Here is an 8,952-nt window from a genome sequence, read left to right as displayed (position 1 = left end):
TGTAATGATGTCATCACTCTGCTAACTAATAGAATGCCTACATGTGTAATTTTGTGTTTTTAGTATGTTTTACGGTAGATTTAAATATCAATATGTATATTTTATAGAGATCTGTAGAGATCAATAAAAAGTTTCTTTTCAGTATTTCTGAACTCATATAGCTATTTTTGATCATACCTGTCAGGATACATATCACCTCATTATTCTCAAATAAATAGTTATCTTGAAATCTTGAACACAACAAAAAGTAAGTACACATTGTTGTCTTGATTTGAAACAATGCTTTGAAAATTTCTCAGTTTTAAATGTAACAGAAGTACCATTAGATATCATTCACATAAGTGAAAGCGCTTTGGGGCCCTGATAATGTGCGAGTGTAAAAAAGTTTCCAAGATAGAGGAATTTGAGAACTGCTGCCCTGAGTAATGAAGGCAGCAGGTGGACAGAGGACCTCTAGCAGGTGATGTTCTCATCCTTTCTTGTCCAAATAACATGCCTAACAATTCTTTGGAACATCACTTAAGGTTGCGTGCTTTGGCCAAAGTGGCTTGACACTTGCTGGAAGCCAGAGTAAACAATTTTTCCCCCCTTCTGAACTTTAATTCAATTTCCACCAAATTCTCTTTTCTCCCCACAAAGGCTGTCTATTTTATTCTAATTATTTAGAATCAACTAAATTCTTCCTAAATCTTCTGCAGAAGATTTTGTTTTCACTGATTTTGTCTAGACAGTCCTATTCCTGTTTCCTTTCTCCCAGTTTCTTCCTCCTTGATTTTCATTTGCCCACCTTGTTCTCTAACCTGTTTCTATGATAGATCCTGCTTCTCTCCCTCTTCAATCCTTTTATTATTCTTAAGCAATTTGGATCAGACTGCGAAGAGACTAGAAATGATTTCTTGTGGTTGACATCCCATAACAGGAAACACCTTTATTAGAATACCACCATTATTCTATTTATTCATTCATGTAGCCAAACTATATCACTAAGACCTAAGGATAGAGAAATAATCACTATAGCCTCTGTTTTGGAGAAGAATGTAATCTAAAATCGATATCTATGAATGTGGGCCTGTAAAGTTCTTATCAAGGGCAAGAACCGACTTATTCATCTTTACATCCTCCACCTTTTAGATTGTTTGTGCTCAATATAGTTTTTTGAGTGGAAACAATTTATTTTCAGGTAGGAAAAGTACCTCACACTATATTGGGAGTGGCAAATGGTAAGATGTCTCATGTGGAATCAGCAGATATGAACTTTAATGACATTCCTTGGTAGACTGCATCCACCTACGTATCTGGGTATTTGGACCAAAACAAATGAGGCTTTGTGCTCATATCAAATATCAGAGTTTATAGTGTGAGAAGGGAGGCAGATATAGAAATGAGTCTGTTTCTCAGTGGTGAAGTACATACCTGTATGTTTCCCTGTAATATTGGATCTTAAAAAATATTATAGTATTTGGCAGTATGCACACAAACTTCAGCCACTATGGAACTGCAAGATATTTTGAGATTAGATAGAAAAGAGAAAAGAGTGTAACCAGAAACAACATTGTCAAGATTGCTGATTTTTTCTATTTACTTGTGTTCATTTTCTTATTATTGTACTATTTGCTTTTTTACAATCACAATATTCTTATGCCTTTCTTCCAAAGCATTTTAAATGCTCTTATTCTGGCAATCTGTGGAGTTGGGCCAGGTATTATGATTCTCATTTTACAAAGAGGGATGCTGAAGTATGAAGTAAAGGGTCTTGCATAGTCATTGGCCAAGCAGTAGCCTGGCTCTTGATTCTTTCCAGTGCTTTTATTTTGAGTTATTACCAAGCAATGGAGGGCAGTATGTAAAGAATTATTTAATTTCAAAAGAAACAAGAACAAAATCAGATCATTGAGATTAATGGATTTGGATTAATGTGATAATGCTTCTTTGAGTTTGAGCACACTCCCACCCACTTACCTGTGTGAATTCAAGAATGAAATGGAAACTCACTTTACTGTGTGGGCATGAGGACTGACTCAAGGACTGTGACAGGAAATGTTGCAGTTGCCACCATGAAGCTCTACAATGTAAGATCACATTCATTTCGTTAAAGACACACTGATGAGTGTAACATTAGGCTACTCAGAACAGGAGATGCAACATTACTGAACTTGATATTTCTGTGACATTTTAGCCTTGACATTTCAACATCAATTGCTTGCAATTGTGATTCATCCTCCTAAAATCAGCAGGTGGAAAATGAAAGACTCCCACTGTTCAAGGTTAATTATATATTCTTATGCAGGTATTTTCAGATTCAAAAAACAGGGAAAGGGGTTAAAGATTCTTTGTTAAAAGTAAACATTTGCTGAAAGTCCTCTAAAGAACTTTTGATTAGAGCTCATTTAATTCTATCATTTAAGTTAATATAAAACAAATAAAATCAAGAACAGTGTGAGATGTCATCTGGTTTCGTGTCACTCTGTAGTAATAAGAACTATGTGTCATGCTTAAAAAAATAATAATCCTTAAAATCCTTACAGAGCACAGAAATTTGAATCAGTGTGGTTCTGAGCTGCCCGCAGGGTCCTGTGACAGGGACTTATGTTACCATTGGTCACAAAACTCTCACTCTGTTCAGACCTTGGCATTTTTACAACTGTAATTAATTCTTTGACTCAGGTTCCTTTTTACATCATAATCTTACTGTATGATTGCCACACCTATTTTTTTCCCTTGGTAGTTGTTTCCAACTTTTTTTAAAAATTAGTTTCAGGTGTACAAAACAATGTACTAGTTAAACATTTACACCCCTCACAAAGTAATAACCCCCCGCCCCCAATCTACTACCCCTCTGACATCGTGTATAGTTGTTACAATTCCATTGACTCTATTCCTTATGCTGTATTCCACATCCTGTGACTATATATATTAAATTATAGTTGACATTCATTATTATTATTATTATTATTATTATTATTGTCTCTATTTTGGAAACCCATGTTGAGATAATCACGATGTTCTAAGAAAACACAGATTTTTTTTTTTTCATACATAAGTTTATTTGGCATCAGTCGCAAAACCATACTTCCCAGCCATAATTGTGAACGGGGCATTTCAACAAATCATGCATTTCTAGCTATACAGTCAACAGTGTTTAAGAAGCATTCATTAATTCTGCATGAAAGAAGGATTACAACATAGTATTGATATTACTGGTATGGTTAAAGACACACATTACATAGAAGAACTGTTAGAAAGTCGACAAACCAGGCTCGAATTTATCCTTCTTTGGTGAAGAATTCACCTTTGTTGTTTTACGTACCACTCTGGCTTCAAGCTCTCAAATGAGAATTCTTAAACACTGAGTTTTGAAATACAAAATGCAGGTTTTAAAGCATTATTTAGTTCACTGATGTATGCTAATGGCTTAGTAAAATTTATGACTGTTCTTTACCAATCTTCAACACTGCCAAATTGACAGTTCCTGAGAGCCAGAAACAAAATTTACCAGTCTTTGTATCTCAACTGGCACATCGCAGGATTTCCTGTCTGCTAAGTGAACAAAAGAATGAATAAGTTCTAGTCCTTGAGTTTGCTTCTCTCTAGCTAGATGACTTTGAACAAATCATTTCTCTGAGCTCTATCTGCCTTTTCTGAGACAATGAGCTTTGGTCTGAATGAACTCTAAGATTCCTTCCTGTGCTAAAATTCTACAGTTCTTTGACAATCCTTAATAATGGAAGTGTGCAGAAGGGTCTATTTAAGTGAGTATCTCATTACTCTTCCCTATATGGATAGTCTTGGATTACTTGCTTTTATGTAATTTATGTTCTTGAAAAGAAAATCTTACCATATGACCCAGCAGTCGTTGTTCTGGGTTGTTAACCTGAAAATAAAAGGCCTTTCAAAGTAAGAGGCAACAAGCATTTATTTGAGATCAAGAAGAATAGCTATTTGGGAAGCACTGATTCAGGCAGAAGCCCAAATAGTGTTCCTATTAGGAGACAAAGGCAAGAGATATTTATGAGAAAGGGAAAAGGAACAATTGCAGGTTGTAAAGAATCATTTCACTTCAAAAGAAATAGGAAAATATCAGAGCAGTGAGATTAATGGATTTGGATTAATGTGATAATGCATCTTTGAGTTTGAGCACATACCACCCACTTACCTGTGTGAATTCAAGAATGAAATGGAATAGAAGAAAGGCCTTCCTACTGATCAGATAAACTAACATAGTGATATTCATTCTAAACAATGTTTTTAATTTTCTGCCTGGTAGCCATCAGCCCATAGTCATAATATCTGCTTTCTTCTTGTTATCTTTGCAAACAGTTCTGTGGGACACAATGTTACTTTAAGCCCAATCTAAAGACTATTTTTTTCTGTTTTAATTTTCCAAAGGTTTGAGATGTAAGATGTGCAAGGCAGTTCCTCTGTTGTGACACCTCCAACTACATTTTAAAATGGCTCTGTTTATATTAGTTTTTTTTTAACAGGGTATCCCAAAATTTCAAAAACACTTATTCATAAAGATATATGTATTCCTATGTTCAGAAGAACTATTTATAATAGCCAAGACATGAAAACAACCTAAGTATCCATTGTTGGATGACTGAATAAAGAGGATGTAGTACATATATACAATGGAATAGTACTCAGACAAAAAAAAGATGAAATATTGCCATTTTTGACAACATGGATGGATCTGGAGAGTATTGTGCTCAGTGAAAGAAGTCAGATGGAAAAGGACAAAAACCTTATAAAACAAAAAGCAATAAATGAGCTAACAAAAACAAACTCAGATACAGACAACAGAATGGTGGTTATCAGAGGGGAAGGGGAGTGGAGAGAGGATGAATTGGGTGAAAGGGGTCAAATATAAGGTAACAGAAGGAAACTGGACTTTGAGTGCTGAGCATGCAATAGAGTATATAGATGTTGAATAATAATGTTGTGTACATAAAATTTATATAATGTTATTAACAAATGTTACCTCAATAAATTTAGTTAAAAAAAAATCATTCACATCAAAATATAAATTTTAGAATTTGTGTGTATACACAAATTATGTATTGTTTAATTTGTTCACCAACAATTATTCAAGATGGGAAATTAATGTAATTTTCTATGCAGCAAAAGAGATAATAAAACATTTTTGATTTACCTTCATTGGCTTCTCTACTCTGATAACTTGATTTACACTTTTCATTCTTGTGTTATCAGGGGACATTACTGCAGAATTTTTTTCTGTAATCAGGACTCATTTTATTTTTTCCAACTTTGCTGTCTTTTTCTTAGATTTTATAATATATATATTATATGTATATATATGTGTATATATTTATTATATAAATGTGTATATATATATATTACACACATACAGACACACACACAGTATTTTTACTATAATTTTCCCAGTTTTAGCTCTCCCTTTGCTTCAATAGCATATTTGTTCCTCAAAAGAAAGAAAAAATATTCTTCTTCTTAAAGAGAAAAGACAGATCAATGTGCCCATATTCCTAAATTCTGAGGATAAAAGCTAAAATTTTAAAAATATTGAAGCAATGTTTTGTTCTCTTCCATTTTCATTCATATGTTCTCTTTTCCATTTCCAATTCTATTTTATTCCTTTTATTCCTTCTTATTTCTTCAGAGTTGTTATTTTAGAAAATAGCATTGTTCAGAAAGCATATGATTACCCACATTGATGTTATTTTATACATATTTGTGTGAATGTTAGCAAAAATAAATTTATGGCTCATGCACCTTTTAGTGAGCATTTGTGTACATGTATGCAGTTAGCATCTCAAAAAGCTGAAATACGTTAAAAGAGAAATAGCTTGTTCAAAAATAGCAGAAATTGAAAGGAAGTTTAGGTTTCTTAAAATACATTATTATTCCAGTCTTATTAGCATTAATATGAAATATCTTTTATCCCCAAAACATTCACCTCTGGTATCCTACTACCTTCAATGGGCTTTTGAGAATTTATGCACACCGAAGTAACAGCTGAGCCTTGGAGAGCAGATTTATTGTGAAAACATTTTAAGTTTCCTGAGTTGCTGATAAACTAGAATTGCTGATCCTGTCCATGAAGATTTCTAGTTCAAGATGCTTTTAATATTTTAATATGTTAACTCATAAGCCCATCTTTCCTAACCACTAAGAACTTTGTTTAACGCATTGACAAACAGGTACAGAATTTTAAAAAATGTATATAAGGAAATGTGGTAAGTGAATCAGGGGGAGCATTGAAACTAGGATTTCTGGTTTCTACCTGATACAATTTCCCCTTCACCCCATTGGCATTAGAATTCTCTTAATCATTTAGTCATCGCACTTATGATTCACATCCTTTGAATTATTAAGAGTTTCTTTTGTTCTCTTTCAGTCATGAAAAGGTGAGTTCAACATGTGATGCTGACATGTGGCATCAACATCTCATGCAACATCTCATGCAATGAAAGACATACTGTATCTTTCTTTTTTTTAAAGATAAATTTACAATTATTTAATAGCTAAGCAATACATATCCTTTGTAAAATATCCAAATAACATAGAAGCTAATTAGTAAAAAGACACCTTTTCCAAAAGAAAGCTGTTAAAATAAATTTCCACATAGCCCAATCCTTTTTTAGTGAACTCTGAAGGACTGTTTAAATGCTTATGTCATAAGAAATTGTGTTATATTAAGTGATGACTCCTTGGACACGTGTAATATTGCAAATATTTTCTTTGCACAAACTATGCTGTGATGCATGTTTTACAAATGTGTTTTTAAGAGCAAGTTGCCTTTCTCACATCTTATTCCAAAATAAACTTCAGATGGCTTTAAGAATAAAATGAAAAATGACCCCATAAAATAATTAGAAGAAAATACAGGTAAAATAAACTTCAGATGGCTTTAAGAATAAAATGAAAAATGACCCCACAAAATAATTAGAAGAAAATACAGGTGGATAATATCTTCTCCTAGAGTGAATGAGGATTCTCTGATAATAAAATTTAAGGAAAAATGCTAAAGGAAAGATTGATATATTTGACTTCATAAAAATTAAACATTTTTAGACATTATAAGACACTAAAATTTAAAGGCAAATGACAAACTGGGATAAATATCTGAAACACATGCTAGATAAGAAATTAAGATCTTTACTTTAAAATACCATAACAAATCAACAAGAAAAAGACGATTAAAAAATAAAAACAGATATAACACATGAAAAGACAACTCACAAAAGAGGAAATACGAATAGATAATAATAAATAAATCTTAGAAAATGTTCACTAATAATCAGAAATGAAAAGTAAAATGAGATTCATTTTTTGCTTGCCACATGCAGTACTGAGAAGGGGTGGTAAAAAAGGCATTCATTCTGTGTTCACTATTGAAATAACCATTTTAGAATGCATTTTAGCAATTCAATAAGTGGGATTCTGTTCTTTATATTACAAGAGATTATTGCCTAATCTTTTTTTAAATCTACCTATTGCATTTTTGTATTGCTGATTTGTAAAGATAATATCTCATGAATCATTCTCATGATCATTATCTCATCAAACATTCTTTAGTTGCTGAACTAATGTCTCCTCGTTTTACCTACTTACCATTTTCTAGGTGTACCACTAACAAGCTCAATAAAGTTCTAGTTTATTCATAAAAGTTTTTTAAAAATTAACAAGCTGACTTCAATAAAGTGAACTGGTTACCCTTACCCCCAAGACTTTTCAAAAAGTTAAGAAATACTTTTATTATTTTCTATTACCAAAGCAATACTTATGTTTGTTGTATAAAATTTTAGGGGATAAGGACAAGGAAGAAAAATGTCTAATTCTCCTTCTAAGTATACCTCTTGGAGTGCATCATTCCAGGCCTTTTTCTGGCCATAAATATATGTATGCATTATACATGTTGTCAGATTAACTCCAGAAAGGGTTATAAATGTACATGCCCACCTACATATAATGGAAAATGACCAGCAAGACCATAATTTCTCCTTGTCAACAGTGGATAGTAACATTCAAAAAAATGGTTTAAAAATACCTCATTTTTTCAATTAGCTTTTTTTCCCTGCATACTTAATGGGTATTTGTAGTTTGTAGTTTTTTTTTTTTTTTTTTTTGAGTTCCCTATGAGTATTTTTTGCTGGAGTTTATTTTAGCCAAGTGTAATCCCAAGAGAGCTGGAACTGTTTTGTTTTATTTGGGCCTAATCTGTCTATTCTTGGAATGTCTACAGAACAATAAATTACCATTTATCTATGGTTTGTTTTTCATGCAAATTGTAATCACTACAATTTATAGAAGTTACTCGAACCATTTCACTTTTGCATTTAAGGCCATATTAAATATCTTTCCCTTAAAAAAAGTCAGTTTCTTAATGATAGCTCCCTGTAGGGGATACAAAGACGAATAGTAACATAAATAAGATTTTTTTACTGAGATAAAATTCACATAACATAAATTCATCATTTTAACTATTTTTAAGTATACAGTTCAGTGGGTTTTAGTATATTTACAATATTGTGCAACCACCACAACTAGCTAATTCTACAACATTTCGTCACTCCAAAAAGAAGCTCTATTTGCCCTAGTCAATCATTTCCCATTCCCCCTCCTTCTTACCCCTGGAAACCACTGATATACTTTTGTCATTATGGATTTTCATATTCTGGACAATTCATGTAAATGGAAACATTACAATACATGATCTTTTGTGACTGACTTCTTTCACTTAGCATAATGTTTTCAAGGTTCATCCATGTTGTAGCATGAATCAACGCTTCATTCATTTCTGTGGCTGAATAACATTCCATTGTGTGGATACACCACATTTTATTCATCAGTTGATAGAATTTGGGCTCCTTCCATTTTTTGACTATTATGAATAATGCTGCTGTGACCATTTATGTATAAGTTTTTGTGTGAACACGTTTCTATTTCCCTTGGGTTTACACCTAGGAGTGG

At 32.6% G+C, this 8,952-nt stretch overlaps 1 protein-coding gene across 1 annotated transcript in view; it reads left to right on the top strand.

Moving 5' to 3' along the window:
- CCDC73 (coiled-coil domain containing 73) overlaps window positions 1-8,952 on the top strand; it is a 256,081-nt gene that overhangs the window by 126,916 nt on the left and 120,213 nt on the right. The window lies entirely within an intron of this gene.

This window comes from Rhinolophus sinicus, chromosome 14, assembly GCF_057876585.1.
Source record: "Rhinolophus sinicus isolate RSI-liver-muscle chromosome 14, RSI-T2T, whole genome shotgun sequence".
Lineage (NCBI taxonomy): Eukaryota > Metazoa > Chordata > Mammalia > Chiroptera > Rhinolophidae > Rhinolophus > Rhinolophus sinicus.
This window is presented reverse-complemented; position numbering and strand designations above follow the sequence as displayed.